This window comes from Aquarana catesbeiana, linkage group LG03 (assembly GCF_042186555.1).
Source record: "Aquarana catesbeiana isolate 2022-GZ linkage group LG03, ASM4218655v1, whole genome shotgun sequence".
NCBI classification, from domain to species: domain Eukaryota; kingdom Metazoa; phylum Chordata; class Amphibia; order Anura; family Ranidae; genus Aquarana; species Aquarana catesbeiana.
The window spans coordinates 186,167,382-186,190,247 of NC_133326.1; the positions used below are offsets into that span (position 1 = coordinate 186,167,382).

At 41.4% G+C, this 22,866-nt stretch overlaps 1 protein-coding gene across 2 annotated transcripts in view; it reads right to left on the minus strand.

Moving 5' to 3' along the window:
• Positions 1-22,866, minus strand: part of RELN (reelin) — an 865,607-nt gene that overhangs the window by 406,047 nt on the left and 436,694 nt on the right. The window lies entirely within an intron of this gene.

The window sequence follows — 22,866 nt, forward strand, 5'->3', positions numbered from 1 at the left end:
TATATATATATATATATATATATATATATATATATACACACACATATATATATATATTGTCCCTACCTTACCCAGAAGAACTATTCAGAACTGAAAAAAGTATGTAAAGTGTATTTCAACTTTAACAATACATTTCTCTTATTTTGTTCTTTTGATCTGTTAAATATACCATTGGAAGTGTTTTATATTATTTGTTTGACAAGTGAAAAAAAAAGGCGCTGTTTATCCAGCCAGAAATCGTGTGATCCTGTGCTTTCTGTCTCTGGACTGGTATCAGTTAGTATTGTTCCCTGCTATCTCTGGACTACAAAATCCCTCTTCCTGCTGTGGAGAAGAGAGGGAGGTATTATGTCCATACTAACAAACTCCTTGTCCTAGCATGACAAAACTTCTCAAAACGGTTATCACCCTAGGACAGGAAGGATATTAATGGCAGGATTACCTGGTTAAAATAAAGAAGGAAAAAAACACTAATGCAACAACCACATCTAAAGGACCTGTAAGCTGCAATACTATCAATTTCTGCTCTTAGGTTTAGATACAGTCAGGTCCATAAATATTGGGACATTTTGGCTCTATACACCACCACAATGGATTTGAAATGAAACAAACAAGATGTTCTTTAACTGCAGACTTTCAGCTTTAATTTGAGGGTATTTACATCCAAATCAGGTGAACGGTGTAGGAATTACAACAGTTTGTATATGTGCCTCCCACTTTTTAAGGGACCAAAAGTAATGGGACAATTGGCTGCTCAGCTGTTCGATGGCCAGGTGTGTGTTATGCCCTCATTATCCCATTTACAAGGAGCAGATAAAAGGTCCAGAGTTCATTTCATGTGTGCTATTTGCATTTGGAATCTGTTGCTGTCAACTCTCAATATGAGATCCAAAGAGCTGTCACTATCAGTGAAGCAAGCCATCATTAGGCTGAAAAAACAAAACAAACCCATCAGAGAGATAGCAAAAACTTAGGTGTGGCCAAATCAACTGTTTGGAACATCCTTAAAAAGAAAGAACGCACCGGTGAGCTCAGCAACACCAAAAGACCTGGAAAACCACAGAAAACAACTGTGGTGGATGACCGAAGAATTCTTTCCCTGGTGAAGAAAACACCCTTCACAACAGTTGGCCAGATCAAGAACACTCTCCAGGAGGTAGGTGTATGTGTGTCAAAGTCAACAACCAAGAGAAGACTTTGCCAGGGTGAATACAGAGGGTTCACCACAAGATGTAAACCATTGGTGAGCCTCAAAAACAGGAAGGCCAGATTAGAGTTTGCCAAACAACATCTAAAAAAGCCTTCACAGTTCTGGAACAACATCCTATGGACAGATGAGACCAAGATCAATTTGTACCAGAGTGATGGGAAGAGAAGCGTATGGAGAAGCAAATCAACTGCTCATGATCCAAAGCATACCACCTCATCAGTGAAGCATGGTGATGGTAGTGTCATGGCGTAGGCATGTATGGCTGCCAATGGAACTGGTTCTCTTGTATTTATTGATGATGTGACTGCTGACAAAAGCAGCAGGACGAATTCTGAAGTGTTTCGGGCAATATTATCTGCTCATATTCAGCAAAATGCTTCAGAACTCATTGGACGGCGCTTCACAGTGCAGATGGACAGTGACCGAAGCATACTGCGAAAGCAACCAAAGAGTTTAAGGGAAAGAAGTGGAATGTTATGCAATGGCCAAGTCAATCACCTGACCTGAATCCGATTGAGCATGCATTTCACTTGCTGAAGACAAAACTGAAGGGAAAATGCCCCAAGAAAAAGCAGGAACTGAAGACAGTTGCAGTAGAGGCCTGGCAGAGCATTACCAGGGATGAAACCCAGCATCTGGTGATGTCTACGTGTTCCAGACTTCAGGTTGTAATTGACTGCAAAGGATTTGCAACCATTATTAAAAAGTGAAAGTTTGATGGATGATTGTTAACCTGTCCCATTACTTTTGGTCCCTTAAAGAGTGGGAGGCACATATACAAACTGTTGTAATTCCTACACCGTTCACCTGATTTGGATGTAAATACCCTCAAATTAAAGCTGAAAGTCTGCAGTTAAAGCACATCTTGTTTGTTTCATTTCAAATCCATTGTGGTGGTGTATAGAGCCAAAAAGATTAGAATTGTGTTGATGTCCCAATATTTATGGACCTGACTGTACATTTAAGATATATGTAATAAAGACATCTTATGCCTAAGTTGCTACCCAGTAATCCCAAGATATTGTCTCTAGAAAATTCTTGAGCCTTAAACATCCGATAACATAACCGAGTGCAACTAGCTAATTATTGTATCAAATATATTAATTTCTTTACACATACAAATACATACTTGGGGATGATATTAGTAACTTTTTTCTACCTTTATAACTAATTTTATGGGTCCTTAACATTGTACTGGAAAGTTCATAGATGACAAGAAAGGAAACCTGTATACATTATAATGTAGGTTGCCACTACTAGGTCTAACTATTGTTCCCAAAATGTTAAACCTGTGGCTGTCATACTCATACTTTGGCTTAATAGTTTGAGTCACAGGCCAAAAAATATAAAAAAAGGGACAGAATTGTCTCTTTTATACACTTCATTCTGGATTTGTGATCAGAAGTACAATAGTCAGACTAAAAGGATGAAGGTCAGTAATGGGAGTCCTCGTAATTTCTCTTATGACAAGCATACTAAAAGAGTAATGCATATTGATTGTGTGCAAAATTTGTTCTTTATTATGTTTTATTGTTTTATATATCATATTTTACAATCAATTTTTTGAGCCAGCATGTGGAGCTTTGAACTACCATTTATGTTTTTTTTAAACTCAGAGATTGCTTCTTGGATGTTAAAGCCCAGACCCTAACCACTTCAGCCCCGGAAGAATTGGCTGCTCAATGACCAGGCCATTTTTTGCGATACGGCACTGCATTGCTTTAACTGACAATTGCAATCGTGCAACGCTGTACCTAAACAAAATTGACGTCCTTTTTTTTCCTACAAATAGAGCTTTGTTTTGGTGGTATTTGATCATCTCTGCGGTTTTTATTTTTTGCGCTTTAACCCCTTCAGCCCCAGAAGGATTTACCCCCTTCCTGACCAGAGCATTTTTTACAATTTGGCACTGCGTTGCTTTAACTGCTAATTGCGCGGTCATGCAATGCTGTACCCAAACAAAATTTGCGTTCTTTTCTTCCTATAAATAGAGCTTTCTTTTGATGGTATTTGATCACCTCTGCGGTTTTTATTTTTTGCGCTATAAATGGAAAAAGACCGAAAATTTTGAAAAAAAAATTATATTTTCTACTTTTTGTTATAAAAAAAAATCCAATAAACTCAATTTTAGTCATACATTTAGGCCAAAATGTATTCGGCCACATGTCTTTGGTAAAAAAAATGTCAATAAGCATATATTTATGGTTTGTGCAAAAGTTATAGTGTCTACAAACTAGGGTACATTTTCTGGAATTTACACAGCTTTTAGTTTATGACTGCCTATGTCATTTCTTGAGGTGCTAAAATGGCAGGGCAGTACAAAACCCCCCCAAATGACCCCATTTTGGAAAGTAGACACCCCAAGGAAATTGCTGAGAGGCATCTTGAGCCCATTGAATATTATTTTTTTTTGTCCCAAGTAATTGAATAATGACAAAAAAAAAAAAAAATTACAAAAAGTTGTCACTAAATTATATATTGCTCACACAGGCCATGAGCATATGTGGAATTGCACCGCAAAATACATTCAGCTGCTTCTCCTGAGTATGGGGATACCACATGTGTGGGACTTTTTGGGAGCCTAGCCGCATACGGGGCCCCGAAAACCAATCACCGCCTTCTGGATTTCAAAGGGCGTAAATTTTTGATTTCACTCCTCACTACCTATCACAGTTTTGAAGGCCATAAAATGCCCAGATGGCAACCCCCCCCCCCCAAATGACCCCATTTTGGAAAGTAGACACCCAAGCTATCTGCTGAGAGGCATGTTGAGTCCATGGAATATTTTATATTTTGACACAAGTTGCAGGATAGTGACAATTTTTTTTTTTTTTTTTGCACAAAGTTGTCACTAAATGATATATTGCTCACACAGGCCATGGGCACATGTGGAATTGCACCCCAAAATATATCTAGCTGCTTCTCCTGAGTACGGGGATACCACATGTGTGGGACTTTTTGGGAGCCTAGCCGCGTACGGGGCCCCGAAAACCAATCACCGCCTTCAGGATTTCTAAGGGCGTACATTCTTGATTTCACTCTTCACTGCCTATCACAGTTTTGGAGGCCATGGAATGCCCAGGTGGCACAAACTCCCCCCCCCCCAAATGACCCCATTTTGGAAAGTAGACACCCCAAGCTATTTGCTGAGAGGCATGGTGAGTATTTTGCAGCTCTCATTTGTTTTTGAAAATGAAGAAAGACCAGAAAATTTTTTTTTTTTTTTCTTTTTTCAATTTTCAAAACTTTGTGATAAAAAGTGAGGTCTGCAAAATACTCACTATACCTCTCAGCAAATAGCTTGGGGTGTCTACTTTCCAAAATGGGGTCATTTGGGGGGGGGGGGGGGGGTTGAACTGTCCTGGCATTTTATGCACAACATTTAGAAGCTTATGTCACACATCACCCACTCTTCTAACCACTTGAAGACAAAGCCCTTTCTTACAATTTTTGTTTACATGAAAAAATTATTTTTTTTTGCAAGAAAAGGACTTTGACCCCCCAAACATTATATATTTTTTTAAAGCAAATGCCCTACAGATAAAAATGGTGGGTGTTTAATTTTTTTTTTCACACAGTAATTGCACAGCAATTTTTCAAACGCGTTTTTTTGGGAAAAAACACACTTTTTAAAATTTTAATGCACTAAAACACACTATATTGCCCAAATGAACTAAGTGAATGGAAATAGTGATGGTGTATCCCCCAAGCCGTTACCAACTACAACCACTAAGCGCTCAGGGTGTGGGTGAATAAATAAATGTCTTTAAATAAAAATTATATAAAATAGATCAATAAAAATACAAATGAATTAGAATTATATATATTAAAATCTAAATGCCAATGAACATTAAAAATACAAATGTTGTTTAATATTGCCCAAATGTTTGATGAAAAAAAGATGATGATCTTAGGCCGAGTACATGGATACCAAACATGACATGCTTTAAAATTGCGCACAAACGTGCAGTGGCGACAAACGAAATACATTTTTAAAAGCCTTTAAAAGCCTTTACAGGTTACCACTTTAGATTTACAGAGGAGGTCTACTGCTAAAATTACTGCCCTCGATCTGACCTTCGCGGTGATACCTCACATGCATGGTGCAATTTCTGTTTACATTTTACGCCAGACCGACGCTTGCGTTCGTCTTTGCGCGAGAGCAGGGGGGAGGGGGGACAGGGGTGCTTTTTTTTTTTTTTTTTGCTTTTTTATCTTATTTTTAAACTGTTCCTTTCATATTTTTTTTAATCATTTTTATTGTTATCTCAGGGAATATAAATATCCCCTATGATAGCAATAGGTAGTGACAGGTACTCTTTTTTGAAAAAATTGGGGTCTATTAGACCCTAGATCTCTCCTCTGCCCTCAAAGCATCTGACCACACCAAGATCGGTGTGATAAAATGCCTTCCCAATTTCCCAATGGCGCTGTTTACATCCGGCGAAATCTAAGTCATGAAATGCTCGTAGCTTCCAGTTTATTAGGCCATAGAGATGTTTGGAGCCACTCTGGTCTCTGATCAGCTCTATAGTCAGCTGGCTGAATCACCGGCTGCATTCTCAGGTTCCCTGTTAAGACAGGAGAGCCAGAGAAAAACATGGAAGACGGTGGGGGGGGGGCATTCCCTCCCACTGCTTGTAAAAGCAGTCTAGAGGCTAAATAGCCGCTAGGATTGCTTTTACATGAAAGCCGACCGCTGGCTGAAAAGAATGACCTAAACCTGCAGGCATCATTCTGGTATAACCACTCAAAGTCCAGCAACATACCAGTACATTGCTGGTCCTTGTTGGGCATATATTGTAATCTTTTTTTTTCATTCAGCCTGTGGGCTGAATGGAAAAATAAATTGATCAGTGGGTATGCTCACCATTAGAATACCTCCCTTCATCCACCCACTTCTAATGATGGACATACATGCACCGTATATATATGCCGAAGCATGGGGGCATCCTCCCGCAAAAGGTAGGAGCAAATCGCTCCTCCGCCCCTGCTGCCCCCATGCTTCGGCATATATCACCTCCGCTAGAGTCACGGCTTTATATATCGTGGGAGCAAACCCTGTTGCTGTCAAGATAAATAAATCCGTGCTGCAGCTGAATGGCGTACCTGAAGACAAAATAATGGTTAACAATAAAACACAGTTAACAGTAAAGTATAAAAAACTGCATACCTGAAAAGCAAACATGATAAAACATAATAACAATAAAATATTGCAGAATAGAATACAGTAAAAAAGAGCAGAACAATAAAGAGAGAATAGAGAGAGAGAGAACAATAAAACGACAACTATTTTTTCTTTATTTTATATATTTTTTGTGTTTTTTTTTTTTTTTTTTACACTTTTTTTGTAACTGTAACTTTTGTAACTGTAACCGGTTCCAGGTTAGGGTCTCTCAAAATGCGATGACATCTTGGGAGACCCTGTGAAAGTGTGCCTAGTCTGTGCAATGCTGTACGCTAATACTCAACTAGTGTATGGTAGCGTTCAAAACATTCACCAATGCAAAGACCAGGATTGTCAGGACAGGAGGGACAATAATAGCGGGTGTCACGCCTATATCTGCGCTTGCTGCAGACACGACATCTTTTTTGGGGGGGTTCGTTGGGTAAGGGTACTCGGGAGGACGTAAAGAAAATGCCTCTCATGCAGCCGACTGCATTTGGTTGGGGATGTGAATGGGGGAAGTACGGGTGCTGCAGAAGCGGTGAGTTCCCAATTAGGATTGGCGAATGCAGCAGGAAGGGCATTATGGGCACGACGGGCCTGTGTTTGTCTTCTTCTTGGTGGCAGCGGGACACTACTTGTGCTTGCCACCTCACCAGCTTGAACTGCACTTATGGGACTCGCCACGTCACAACGTGATACTGCAGTGCTGGTTTGACTACGACCGAGGTGTACTAGGCCGCTGGTGCTTGCCAGTTCACCAAAACGCTACCAAAAAAACTGTTAGCGATCGCAGGGATCAGGCCTGACTCTGCGAACGCTGCAGTTATGAGTTTAGTGTTTTGTAAGTGACAGTGATCGATCGATACTGCACTTGGGTGGGCTGGGCCAGGCGGAGGGGCAAAACGCAGGTGCTAGCAGGTATCTGGGCTGATGCCGCTAACACTGCGTTTTTGGGAACCCTAAACTGCTGGGGATGCTAGTATAGATCTGATCGGATCAGATATTGATCTGTTCAGATACTATACCACTAAGGGAGGTGTACGGTGTGTGCGTGGGTGTTAGCGGTACTGGCGCTAACCTGACGCTGCCTGGGGCGACGCAGACCCTATCTGACACTAAAACCTAATTTATATCACCGCCGGGCGATCAGGGGGCTAAACCTTTATTAGGTAATAAACGGCGGGTGCTCTGACACTATAAAAAATAAACTAACTAACCAGCGTCACCAGTAACAGTTATACGGTGATCACTGGTGAAAGGGTTAACTAGGGGGCAATCAAGGGGTTAAAACCTTTATTAGGTAGTATATGGGGGTCCCTGATGCTATAAAACGCTGACGGCGAACCTATATATTTGCCTTCCTAAATAGCGTCACCAGTGACACCAATACAGTGATCAGAAAAATGATCGCTTAGTGACACTGGCGACGGGGGGGTGATCAAGGGGTTAAAACTTTATTAGGGGGGGTTTGGGGGGTACCCTAGACCTAAAGGGGACTAACACTAACTGCCCTACCACACTAACTGTCACAAACTGACACCAATGCAGTAATCAGAAAAAAAAACAAAAAGCTGCTTGGTGTCACCGTGACGGGGGGGGGGGGTGATTAGGGGGTGATGGGGGGGGGTGAAAAGTATGCCTGGCATGTTCTACTGTGTGTGTGTGTTGTGCACTCACATCGATGTCTTCTCTCCTCGGCGCCGGAACGGAAAATACCGAGCCGAGGAGAGATGACATCACTTCCTCTGCCGCTGTTTACTATACAGCAGCAGAGGAAGGATTTCATTGGCTGGGAGCAATCGCGAGGGGGGGGCCACGAATGGATGGCCTCCCCCTCACCTCTGATCGCTCCCGGACAGAAGCTGACCGCCTCGGCCACCGGGTGATTTTGCCTGCCCGTGCTATTCTGCCGCAGTATATCTGTGTGAGGTGGTCGGCAAGTGGTTAAACAAAAAAAAGAGCGGCAATTTTGAAAAAAAAAACCAAAAACAATATTTTGTACTTTTTGCTGTAATAAATAGGCCCATTTTAAAAAAAAAAAGCAAATTTTTTCCTCAGTTTAGGCCGATAGGTATTCTTATACATATTTTTGGTAATAAAAATTGCAAAAAGCGTATATTGATTGGTTTGCGCAAAAGTTAGAGCGTCTACAAAATAGGAGATAGAGTTATGGCATTTTTATTTTTTTTATTTTTTTTTTACTAGTAATGGCGGCGATCTGCGATTTTTAGCGAGACTGCGACATTATGGCGGACACATCGGACACTTTTTTGGGTCGATTGACAATTATATAGCGATCAGTGCGATAAAAATGCACTGATTACTATATAAATGTCACTGGCAGGGAAGGGGTTAACACTAGGGGGCGATCAAGGGGTTAACTGTGTTTCCTAAGTGTGTGTTCTAACTGTGGGGGATGGGACTGACTATAAGAGATGAGAGATCATGGTTCCCAGCTCATAGGAACTCACGATCTCTCTCTCCTCTCAGAACTGGGATATGTGTGTTTACACACACATGTCCCTGTTCTGCCTCTCGTGCCCGCGATCGCTCGTTGCTGGCATTCATTGCGACTGCCGGTCACAAGCATCGGCACCCCCGTTGTGCAGCGGGTGCATGTGCCCCTTTTATCCTGCTTAAAGGAACTGAGGGTTCGCGGGATCGTGCCGACCTGCCACAGTATAATGACGGTGGCTGGTCGGCAATTGGTTAAAGTGTTACTAAACCCACGACAGTAAAATCTGTCTGTATGTGCAGAATAGCATGCTATACTCACTGTGATACTCACTGAGGAGGGGATTATCCTCTGCATTGTGTAAAAAGGCTCTTTGATCCTGCATGAACAGATCCTCCCCCTCCTGCAGGGTCTCTCTTGGCAAGGCCAGATAAGACACATTGAGGATAGTACTGCTGCACATGCTCAGTTTGATCTCTTATTGCTGGAGAGAACATTTCCTTGTTGATCAGAGCTAGCCAGGTGAAATGATATTTACATCACACATGTGGGTGTGTATACAGATCCTTAATGATAGCCCAGTCCCTCCCTCTTCCTCCATGCCCAGTACTAAAAAAGAACACAGTGGGTGGGATGTCACATCTTGGCTGATTGATCTGCCTCCCATAAAAGCATGAAGACACAGGCTTAAGTGGAAATCTTCTCCCACCTGAACATTCAGCACTCAGGCAGACCCTGCAGTTTATCATGTGACCGTGGTATACAGATCAGCCAAAAAAGGTATATAGTGGCAGTATTTGAATGTAAAAAGAGGATTTATAAGCTGTGGACACTGTGCGGGGGGATGGGGCCAGATAAACTGTTTTCATATTACCGGGTTTAGTAACACTTTAACTTTACAGAGCTTAACAGATATTCATTTTTTTACACACACAAGTGAATTACTCAGGGCAATAGATCTTTGTAGTAACCCATCCTTTTTAGGAGGGCACAGCCTCACAACCTCAATGTTGACTGTTTTGCTGTGCTCTCTTTAGGTAACCCTTAAAGTGGCAATCAACACTAATTATTTTTAATCCTTGTACTGATAGCATTAGTAAATATATAGGAAAGTATATCATCATTACTTGTTTTAAACTTTTTTTATTTTACATTTCTTCAATTACTTCCTGGTTTCTTGCCTAGGCAAATGTTGTCATACACCCTAGGAGTCTTCAGGAGGGGGGGGGGGTTCTCAACTAAGCACACTATCCTGCATGCATGCTTTATCTAAGAGCAGATAAATTCCAGGAAGTAAATGGTACATGAATCATTTGTCTTTTCTCAAGATGGCCACTGCCGGAAATGCTAGAGGGTGTTTTTCAAAGTGATTTCTCATCAAAATAAAGCATAGAGACATGGATGGGTGGGGGAGTTTTCACTGAATAATAACAATGTGTTAAATAGTGTTTTTGGTTTGTGGTGCTCAGATGCAGTGAAGATCCAATTTAAGCAGGCCACATATGGTTCAGTTTTTTGTTCAACCAAGAAAACTGAACCGATTCCCCCGTCCACACATTGGAGGTGGGTGGGGGAATCCTCTCCGCTGCACTATTGTATTCTGAAGCCGCTGATCTAGTGGTTTTTATCCATCAGGGCGGTTAAACTGCTGTTGGTCAGTAGATTGACTTCTGTTCAACTGCAGTGGCCACATAAAATCGAAATTCTGACGATCCCTGCTGAACAGGCGAATTTTGATCCACCTATGGCTACCATTAGAGTATCGTTTCCCAAGTTTGTTTGCAAAACAACAAAAAAATTACATAATTTTTGTATTCATGCAAATTTGGTGCTATACATATTGAATCCAGCCACCTTTTATTTTTTTCTTCTGTGCCAGGTAAAGTAGGAACATTTAGAGTCTGAGGGACCATCACAATTCTTCTGCACACTACTCCTCTGTGCACAGCATGCCTCCCATCCCACCTCCTCTGCACGCTGCTGCTCTACCAACCCCTCTCCTCCTCCACATCTTCACTATTTCTCCACAATTTAACCCTGACCCTCTGCATACCTTCATGGCCCTCCAATGTTCCTCCTGGTACTGACTACTCTGTACACCATTCTTGCCACCCAGTCACATGGAACAAGGTCACAACTTCCCAATCACCTCACCAGTCAGTCACAGTGCCCATTCCCCCCACCTCACCCCTCAATTACAATGCTCTCCTCCCACCCTTGGTCACTTCTCCTCATGCTGTACTCTTCGTTCTATCTTCATTATGTTCGTTTTTTCAAGTTTTTACACACTTTGTGATTCAATGAATTTATCTGGTGTGTTTAATTGCTATACATGTTGGTCAGCCAATCAAATGGGGTTTTATTTGTTACATCACTTTTGAGTGGAGCATTTAAATAGCTCAGGTTTGGGGCTACATTTTTGTTGTGAACAAGCACAAGTTATCCGTGTCTTCCTTTCATGGTGTGCGACCAATTTTCTTTTTCTCCACACGTTAACCCTGACTCCCTGAAACCCTCATGGCTCTATTCCTAAACTTATCCCACTCCTCTACACATTGCTACACTGTTCCTCCAGCCCTGGTACAGACTACTCTGTACTCTCTACCATTCTTGCCACCCAGTCACATGGAACAAGGTAACAACTTCCCACCCACCTCGCCAGTCAGTCACAGTGCCCATTTCCCCCCCACCTCACCCCTCAATCACATTACTCTCCTCCCACCCTTGGTCTAAGCTCCCCTCTGCCCCATGAGCCCCTTGGTCTTGGTGCCCTCACTCCAGAATCACAGTCCTCACACACCTCCCTGCATGGTTACAGTGCCTACATCACGCCAGAGTCACAACACCCACTTCTCACCCACCTTGTCCCTCAGTGACAGCACTCCGCTTCCACCAACCTCATACCATAGTCACAGTGTCCAATTCTCACTCACCTCCCTGACCCTGCACCCCCTCCCACTTCATCTCTAAGTCATAACACCTCTTGTTCACTACACTTCCCTCCCTCCCACCCACCTCCACCACTGAGTCTGCAGTAAAAATGAGCTCCGCTCCACAAACCTACCCATACTGGAAAAGGCACACTGTTGCTAGTGGAAATTAGAAAAATAATGGTTTAAAAAAAAAAAAAAAAAAATTATAGTTACTATTTAACTACTTCAGCCCCGGTAGGATTTACCCCCTTCCTGACCAAGCCCTTTTTTGCGATACAGCACTATGTCGCTTTAACTGACAATTGCGCGGTCATGCAACATTGTACCCAAAAAAAATCTATGTTCTTTTTTTCCCCCACAAATAGCACTTTCTATTGGTGGTATTTGATCACCTCTACGGTTTTTATTTTTTGCGCTATAAACAAAAAAAGAGCGTCAATTTTGAAAAAAAGCAATATTTTTTACTTTTTGCTATAATAAATATCCCCCAAAAATATATAAATATTATATTGATTGGTTTGCACAAAAGTTATCGCATCTACAAAATAGGGGATAGATTTATGGCATTTTTATTATTATTTTTTTTTTATTAGTAATGGCGGCGATCTGCGATTTTTATAGTGACTGCGACATTGCGGTGGACAGATTGGACACTTTTGACACTATTTTGGGACCACTGACATTTATACAGTGATCAGAGCTAAAAATAGCCTCTGATTACTGTGTAAATGTCATTGGCAGAGAAGGTGTTAAACACTAGGGGGCAATCAAGGGGTTAAGTGTGTTCCCTCAGTTTGTTCTAACTGTAGGGGGGATGGGCTCACTACAACATGACAGAGATCACTGCTCCCGATCACTGGGAGCAGTAGATCCCTGTCATGTTGCTAGGCAGAAAAGGGAAATGCCTTGTTTACATAGGCATCTCCCCATTCTGCCTCTTCGTGCCACGATCGCGGGCCATTGGCGGACATAGAGTCCGGGGGAGCTTGCCCGCCAGCCGCCAATGACAGAGTAACGTACTGGTACGTCGTTTTGCGCTCCCGTGCCATTCTGCCAATGTTTATCAGCATGAGCCAGTCGGCAAGTGGTTAAAAGCAAAACATCCTTTGACAATAATAAAAAAAAAAGAATAACAATTCCTAAACTTATAAACTTTGACCATTCCAGAAATGTATGACTGCACTATAGAACAGTGCTGAGCTAACAGTTTCCATTAGATTTGGAAACACTTTTTCCTGTTGTTCCTCTAGGTACTTAGCAGGTACAGTAGATATGGACTTCCTGTGATTTACACGGGACAGAAAAAGAAGCAACAATAAGCTCCTCTCTACAGTGCTATATAGAAAATATCTATAGATTATTTTTGAACACTGAAGCAACGTTAGCTATGTCAAACCCAGATGGCCTAATAATAAAAAAATAAAAATAATATGTTATGTGAAGGTATATTTGAAGGCTTGACTTTTTAAAGCAATCATCAAACGGAATAGCTGCACAAACTGCTTTGACAGTACAGCTGGCGAGCCAAGCTAGCGCCTCTATGAAAGAATGGGACAACTGAAAGCCTGAATGAAAGGATCACCTGGATCAGTGTGTACATACTTTACACTGGGCTTGAGTTTTTTACTCTTATGAATATTGGAGAAAAACTTGAATACCTGTCAATTTTTTTTGCTGTGTGTGTACCTGTTAAGGAAAATCACCCTCTATTTGTCCTGGTGACCATAATCGCTGAAAGTGAAAGTGAGAGGAAACTCCAACTTTTGAGTGGTCACTAGAATAGAAATAGAGGGAGAATCGCCCAATGGGGACTATATTTCAGGTGATCTTGCTGAATACAAGGGATTTCTCCTGGACAGCAAGTGAAGGGAAGTCCCTTCAATAGGACATAGACAGCAAAAGCAAACCTGAAGGGTATTACCCCTTCCCTACTTAATCCAAAACTAAAGAAGAATGGTTTTCAATACTTTTTCAATACTGTACGTGTAAAATGATCTTCAGAATTATTCCTATACACTTTCCTCATCTTAAAATTGGTATAATACCCCTTACCTAAAAACAGATACAGACTCAAGATAAACACATGGGTATGCTATAATTCATTCAGGAACAGTCACACTCTAATGCCCTGTACACATGATCGGACATTGAAAGGACATTCCAACAACAAAATCCATCAGATTTTTTCCGACGGATGTTGGCTCAAACTTGTCTTGCATACACACGGTTGCACAAAGTTGTCGGAAAATCCGATCGTTCTGAACGTGGTGACGTAAAACACGTGTCTAGACTATAAACGAGGCAATAGCCAATAGCTTTCGTCTCCTAATTTATTCTGAGCATGTGTGGCACTTGGTGCGTCGTATTTGTCTACACGCGATCGGAATTTAAAGGATCGGATTTTGCTGTCGGAAAATTTTATATCCTGCTCTCAAACTTTGTGTGTCGGAAACTCAGACGGAAAAAGTCAGACGGAGTCCCCACACGATCGGAATTTCCGACAACACAATCCAATTGCACTTTCTCCGTCGGAAAATCCGACCACGTGTACAGGGCATAAGTAGATCCCATTTTAGCTGGCATGAAGATTCAGTATACGGCTGTCTGATCAAAGTTCTGATGTCTGATATAATTTGTTGACTAGTAGGCACTGAAATACAGGTGACAGAGTACAAATCTCAACTTTTCCTGTAAAGTCGACCTTGACCCCACCTGTCCAGCCTCCTGTGCCTCCTTGTTGGTCAATGAGATTGCCTATCACATTAAAATCTACTCAAAAATGAAAAAAAAAAATCATATTATGGCAGCACAGTGGCTATAAGGTTAGCACTTCTAGCACTAGGGTCGTCGGTTTGAATCCCAACCACGGCACTGCCTGCCTGGCTTTTTCATGTTTTCCCTGTGCTTGCGTGGGTTTCCTCCCACGCTCCAAAGACATGCTGGTAGGTTAATTGGCTCCTGCCTAAATTGGCCCCAGTATGCATATGAATGTGAGTTAGGGACCCTAGATTGTAAGCTCTTCGAGGGCAGGGACTGATGTGAATTTACAATGTTTATGTAAGAGCACTGCATAAATAAACGGCGCTATATAAGCACCTGTAATAAATAAATATTCACCTTCTATCTTTGTAAACACATTAATTGATTGGCTCCCTGTGCTTATTCTTCCTCTCAAATTCTAAACTCTGTTATATAGGGTCTGCAAAAGGCTGCTATCCAAGTCAAAATCAGTATTTACATTGTTTACATTTTAGACAATACATTCCATGGTATATTAATGAACTCAGCCCTGCATTATTTGTGTCTTTTATATCTGCCTTGAGTTCAACTTTCAAGGACCAATAAAAAGGCTCAGAAGGCTGAACAGGGGTGGGACCAAGCTCAAGAAAAGGAAGAGTTGAGATCTGCTTATAAATTCAGCAGTATAAATCTCTGGATCAGCTGATTATTTCTGGAATTTTAACTGAAGGTAACCACTGCTAAACATTTGCATCACATGCCCAGTTTAAGTTTCCTGGGATTTTGACAGTTTTATATTAATGAAGAAATGCGCAGAACATGTGGAATAAAAGCATATTGGTAATGTTCTACCTTTTATAAAAGTTTAAGCTTATTCTTTAAATAAGGGTCATAATTTAAAAAAAATTAAACACATCTGACTCAAATTGTTTATATAGCTTTAAATCCCATTTATCAAATAAAACCTGTTCTGTAAAATGGAAGTTGGAAATATTTTTAATTGGTTTGTCTAGAGACAAGATTGAAAGCTTACAAAAAGTGGGGTTGATTTAGGTCCTGATTACACTAGTGGGATTTCTCATGCGTCTGCACTGCAAAACAATATAAATTGGAATATTAACATCTATACAACAAGGCCATTCACAACAATGTTACAACACATTAATGAGCAACAGTGTCCATGCACATAAATGCAACATAGTGCAGTGTGATTTTTGAAAAAGTGCAGGTGCTTCTTTTGGTGCAGCATAAAGTGTTCTTAGCCCCATAGATTTCAATAGGACTGCGTGTAACATACATTTTTGGCGCGTTTTTGGCAGGGTTTTGTGTTCTACAATCAGTCATTCTTGTACAAAAAAAGGTAAAAAGCATGAAAATGCATCAAAAACGTGTAAAAATGGGTTACATAAACACACTGAAAAATGCATGATTGTGCAGTAGCACTAGTGTAAACCTAGGCTAAGAGTAGATAATGTTACCTTAGCAAAATCATGCTACACTATATTACCAAAAGTATTGGGCCTGCCTGCCTTTACCCGCACTTGAACTTTAATAGCATCCCAATCTTAGTCGATAGGGTACAATATTGAGCTGGCCCACCCTTTGCAGCTATAACAGCTTCAACTCTTCTGTGAAAGCTGTCCACAAGGTTTAGGAATGTGTCTATGGAAATGTTTCTTCCAGAAGCGAATTTGTGAGGTTAGGCACTGATGTTGGACAAGAAGGCCTTTGCTCGCAGTCTCTGCTCTAATTCATCCCAAAGGATTTCAGGTTGAGGTCAGGACTCTGTGCAGGCCAGTCAAGTTCCTCCACCCCAAACTCACTCACCCATGTCTTTATGGACGTTGCTTTGTGCACTGGTCCAAATCATTTGGCGGAGGGGTGATTATGGTGTGGGGTTGTTTTTCAGGGGTTGGGATTGGGCTCTTAGTTCCAGTGAAGGGAACTCTTAAGGCGTCAGCATACCAAGGCATTTTGGACAATTTCATGCTCCCAATTTTGTGGGAACATTTTGGGGATGGCTCCTTCCTGTTCCAACATGACTGCGCACCAGTGCACAAAGCAAGGTCCATAAAGACATGGATGAGTGAGTTTGGGGTGGAGGAACTTGACTGGCCTGCACAGAGTCCTGACCTCAACCTGATAGAACACATTTGGGGTGAGTTAGAGCAGAGACTGGGAGCCACACCTGCTTCAGTGCTTGACCTCACAAATGCACTTCTAGAAGAATGATCAAACATTCCCATAGACACACTCCTAAACCTTGTGGACAGCCTTCCCAGAAGAGTTGAAGCTGTTCTGACTGGGATGCCATTAAAGTTCATGTGCGTGTAAAGGCAGGTGTCCCAATACTTTTGGTATTATAGTGTATATTTACTCATCATCTATTCAAGTCCTGTTTTTGGAATTCCCCTGTATGAGAGAGTAATTAAGTGCACATTCTTTAAAGTTAACATTCTCTCAATCTTTACTAACCATATTGAATTATGAGGAAAACTCTAACAAGGGTAGTCTGTTGCTACAATAATGTGTTGTGTGTTCAAATATATACAGTCTGAAGTATTTTTACCCATATTGATTCAAATATTTATTAAGCACATTTGATCCACCAAACACCATCCTAAGTAAAAAACACTAGGTAAGATAGCATTTTTTGTTGTTATGAACTCTTACTTAGCAGTTGTACTCCATATTTGCATTATTGAGTGACTTAAAGCGGTGTTCCGCCCACCGCTGCAAAAATGAAAAGCCAGTAGCTACACATACTGCAGCTGCTGACTTTGAATAATAGGACACTTACCTGTCCTGGAGTCTAGCGATGTCTGCACCGCAGCTGATGTTTCCATCAGCTGTTGGGGGCATGCCGCCGCCATTGCGGGGAAGGGAACCCGGCAGTGTAGCTTTACGGTTTCATGCCGGGAACCCTACTGCGCATGCGAGAGTCTCCGCTCCTCTCTCCTACTAGCCCGGCAGCAGGAGGAGGAGGAGGAGGGAGCCGAGCGGTGATGTCATGGGCCACGGCCCAGACTACCAGGAGTGGGAACAGGATACCTGTCGAAGACAGATATCTGCTCCCCCCTCCCCCCCAAAAGGTCCAAATGTGGGACCTGGGAGGAGACAGATCAGCGGAAGTTCCACTTTTGGGAGGAACTCCGCTTTAATATTGTATGCTTTTTGCTATGTAGATTTAACAAAAAAAAAAACGCATCTAATGTCATCATTTGATTAAGATTAATTTTTGTGTTGTCTTAGTTTGCTAAAAATCCATAAATTGTTTTTACTGCATGAAAAAGTACTAAAAAAACAATGACACCTCTTTAGCACTGAAAAATTGTTTCACAGTTCTAAACTAAAGGATGCTTGCTGTCATGTTTTTTGGCAAAATTCTAATCTTTTTGTATCACTAGATGTTGGGATAAAATATACGTAGCAAGCCTAATTAAATGGATAAACTGATGACACAATATCACAGTAAATGCCAAATATTCCTAGAACAATTCCTCTGATAGCTTGGATTGTTTTCTTAATATTAGAAATTTGCATTGTCTTCCGTAGAGGGCAAAGCAAGTAGCAATACATGAAATAAAGTTAACAACATGTCCTAATCATTATTCTGAGCAAAAACAACATTTCTGCTTGCCACATTGCTACATGACTCTAATGCCGCGTACACACGGTCGGACTTTTCGTCTACAAAAGTCCGACAGCCTGTCCGACAGACTTCCGGCGGACTTTCGGCGGACTTGCAGCAGACTTTCTAACGAACGGACTTGCCTACACACGACCACACAAAAGTCCGACGGATTCGTACGTGATGACGTACACCGGACTAAAATAAGGAAGTTCATAGCCAGTAGCCAATAGCTGCCCTAGCATGGGTTTTTGTCCGTCGGACTAGCACACAGACGAGCGGATTTCGGGGCCATCGTAGTTACGACGTAAAGATTTGAAGCATGTTTCAAATCTAAAGTCCGTCGGATTTGAGGCTGAAAAAGTCTGCTGAAAGTCCGGAGAAACCCACACACGATCGGATTACCAGCCAGCTTTAGTCCGTCGGCGTCCGTTGGACTTTTGTAGGTACACATACAGTATATGTGGGTATGGGAATACGTGTAAATTGCAAGTGTTTCCACTCCTGCATGCAGGTATAAGAATACACGCATGGTGCCATTTACTCTTAATGGTACCCCTATGCACTGAAAAACGCGGTGTTGTTTCTCACACATGGTAACACTGTTTTAAAAAAGTTTCAGTAACCTTTTTTCGGCAGAAAATGCAGTGTGCCCACACAAATGCAACATGCAGAGCCGCTTAGACATGAACCTAGCCTAAATGTTTTAGCTAGGCTTTATAAAGACAAAAGGGTTAACTAAATAAAGACCCTGTTGCCAGATAATTACTTTCAAAAACTTCTGTTAGATTATTTGAAAAATTTAGTGTATTTTAGGCATGTTATTTACATGTAAAAAAGATTATGTCCTTTTTGGGTGAAAATACTTGATCTGGGCAGACTCTTCTGTGATCTAGTCTTGGAATAATAAAGCTTTGTGAAGGCTCAAGTCATTGGGGTGTGGCTGACTTGTCTGTTTACTCCTTTGAGTGTTGGGGTAATCTGTCTGTTCCTCATCGCTATGTAACTTCTACTTCTGGCGGCAGCACAGTAGCTATTCAAACCCTACAATGCATAGTGTAACTGATTACTCTGGTGGCCACATTTGTTAAGGTCTCTGTGATGATGGATGGACGATAGACAACCCGCAGGGTATGGGCATGCACATGTAACACCAAATAGGCTGGAAACCATCTTAGATAAGGCCCACAAACCAGTGAGCATTAGGGGGCATGCCTAACTTTGAGCGCAAATGCGGTCATAGTGCATATAGCAAGTGTGGGTAAGACTGCCAATATCTTCCCTGTTTTCTCTTTTTATAATAGCATTTTCAGTGGGTGAGTGTATCCTCAGAGAACTGTGTTACTACTACTTTCTGCAGTCATGACCCTCGATATCTGTTTTAGCTGGCAATACTGAATAATGTAAAAGCGTTATGAGTGGTGATAGAAGCACTGGATCACTTTTACATGTGGTGGAAGAGGGTCGCCAACCCCCCCCCCCCCCCCAGATCCCAGATCCCAGATCTCTCCATATAGAGGACCTGTCACAGTCCATGCTATCACAAGTGATGTTGTTCACCCTTGTTATAGCACTAACGTTGATCCACAAAAAAAATGAAAGAGAAAGTGTAAAGATTTTTTTTTTTTTAAATAAATTGATAATAATAATAAAATATATTTTAAAGTGCCCGTATCCCCCGTGCTCACAGGCAAAGGCGAATGCATATGCAGGTCCCACATGCATATGTAAAGATGATTGCACATGTATGTGAGGTATCACCGCAAACCTCATAGCAAGAGCAAAAATTCTAGCACCACAGCTCCTGTGTACCTCTAAACTGGTAACCTGTAAAGGCGTTTAAAGTGTCGCCTATGGAGATTTTTAAATACAGTTGTTTGTCCTCATTCCACGGGTGTATGCAATTTTAAAGCGTGACAAGTTAGGTATCTATTTACTCGGTGTAACTACATCTTTTATATTTTACAATTTTTACATATATAATGTTTGGGGGTTCTAAGTAATTATCTAATTTAAAAAAAATACAGATTTTTACATGTACGTGAGAAGTGTCAGAATTGACTTGGGCAGCTAGTGGGTTAATAACATTAAATCACAATAAGACTTGTGTAGAAATTGCATTAGCTATGCTATTTTTTTTATTTGCTATATTTTCATCCACAAAAGTAGAGTTACTCTTTAATGTTCTTGGATAAAACTTTTTGACTTGATACCAGTTTTGTTCTGTGGTAGAGTTAATTTGCTATTTCTCTAATTATTATGTTTTCTTTAAACACCAGATAGATGTAAAAACATCAAATAATGCAATTATTTTCTAAATAAAAAAGTAGGAGTTTGTGCTCACAGTGAAATCATTTTCTTGAAGTCCTTTGAAGGACATGGAAAATCTTTACATTTCTGATTACACTTCCCCCTATAGGAGGATTTGACACTGGCAAACAAATACCTGTAGACCAGTACAAGATGACCTCTATTACTAGCATGCCAGTATTTGTAGCAATGCAGTACCAAAAGCATGATGACCTTTGGGACATTTAAAGCAGTCCAATTGAGGGTTGGGCAACAGAGCAAACAATTGCTGACAGGCCCAAGAAAAACATAAAAAAACATGGATTGACTGCAGCTCAAACAGCTGATTGAAATACCTTACACCCAAAGCTGGCATCAACTGAGGCTAAAATGTTTACCTTAAAGAATTTAGAGAAAGCGTTAACAGAAGATCAGCCTTGTAAATCTGGGAAACAGTCATTTGATGCCTAAAAGCACTCACAGATCAGGTAAAGTGTATCTTTTTTACAGAAAAGTTAAAAATCCAATCTTTGGTACCATAAGCTTAAATTGTGGTCTTTCTGGGCCAACTAGAAATGGTGAAATGAGAAGTCAGTGTACCCTTAAGGGGTCCATTTAGGATGACTAAAAGGGAATTTGGGAAGCAAATAAACTTTGACAGCCCGACAGACAATGGAAGGAAATCTCCTTTTGGACAGCTTCAGCTGGAGCAAAGATGTCCTGGTTTAGGTAATATGGAAGTCTCAGGCCTCAACACCTTCTCCCTATGCAAAACCAGAAAGGGTTCCTTGTAGAGTAAGGGCTAGTTCACACCACAAACATCCTCCAGATCCGTTCCGGATGCGTTTCAGCATGTGCGCTTTTGATGCATTTCGGAAAGAGTTCCAGATGCTTTCTTTCTTCTTTTTTTACTTTTTTATCACTGTACTGGGGTCATTTTTTATGAGTGTAGGTGCATTCCGATGCGTTTTACCATGTTCCAGTACAGCTCTGTGCAGGAAAAATGCAGCATGTTCTACTTTTACAAGAAAAACAGCCTTTTGGATGAGGGTGGAAAGAGGAATGTCTATATGCATCAAATGTCAGTTTATATAGTGAAAAGTGGAGTCACAGGGGAACAAACAAGGGGATTTACTAGGGAGACCCCCGTTCAAAGGTCTTAATCAAAGAGTGAGAGGATGATGACCTCTGAAACAAAATGGAAATCAAATACTGGTCCAGACCCAGCTGCAGGAAAGAGAGAATCAACCCATGGAGAAATTCCAGGGCTGGAAGCCAAGAGACTTACACCAAGTAAAGTATGCCGTCAATGTCTGATAATAGACCTTGCAGGAAGTACACTTACATTATAGGAATTAAAGATTCAGTGACGCTCCTGTTCCTCAGAACCTTGGCTTCATCTGTCTTGCCACTAAAGTCCCTAAAGCAGGATGGCAAGTCAGTTCTTGGGACAGAAGATCCTGACATTCTGGCAGTGCCAATTGAGTGTCTGCCAGGAGATCTACCAAGTCAGCACACCATATCCACCTGGACAAGTCTGAAGCAATAAAAATCACAAGGATTCTCTCCATCTTTATAATGAGGAATATAGGAGGAAGAAATTTCAGAAGAGGAAATGCATAGTTTAGGGTGTACTCATCGCATGATGCCACCAGAGCACCCACTGTTTCTGCTGAAGGGTCCTTGTACCTATAGAAAAACCTGTTTCACCCACCTGTGAAAAAAGGGCCTGGAACACCCCGGGGTGCAGAGACCACTCCCTTGGGTCCAAGCACTGCAGGTTAAGGATGTCTGCCTGCCAATTGTCTATACCAGGAATGTACATGGTTGACAAGTTTAGAATGTAAAATTCTGTTCAAGACAATATCTGATTTCCTTTTCATGCTGTGATTAGACTTCTGGTTCCTCCTTCATGAGTGATGTATGCCACCACCAAGGCATTGTCTGATTGAATTTAAATTGTATGACCCTCCGATAACATGGTATGACCCTGCAATGACAGCAAAATAAGTCGAAGTTGCAGGATGTTGAAAGATGAGACTCCTCCGATGATCAAGACCCCTGCACTGACAGGGTGCCCAAGACTCATCCCAAGCCTGACAGACTGGCATTCATTGTGAGGATCCTCTAAAGGACATGAAAGATTGTCTAGATGTTGCATTGCAGAAGTCTAGAGTGAAACTGGATAAATTCAACTTCCTCAAAAGAGACTACCATCAGACATAGGACTCATGACAAAAGTGGAAACCTGGACAGCTCCTAGCCTGAAGAATTCAAATCTGTGACCAGAAAATCTAAAGGTTTCCCCTGGCCTGACATGAGCTGTGTCCAAGACTAGAACCAGGTTCTTCAAATGATGAGTTGGCTCCAAAACAATTTCCAAAACAAGGTTCTGGATCCATCCAAATTGTCCCTGATTTGGGCTTGGGAACAGTGAAC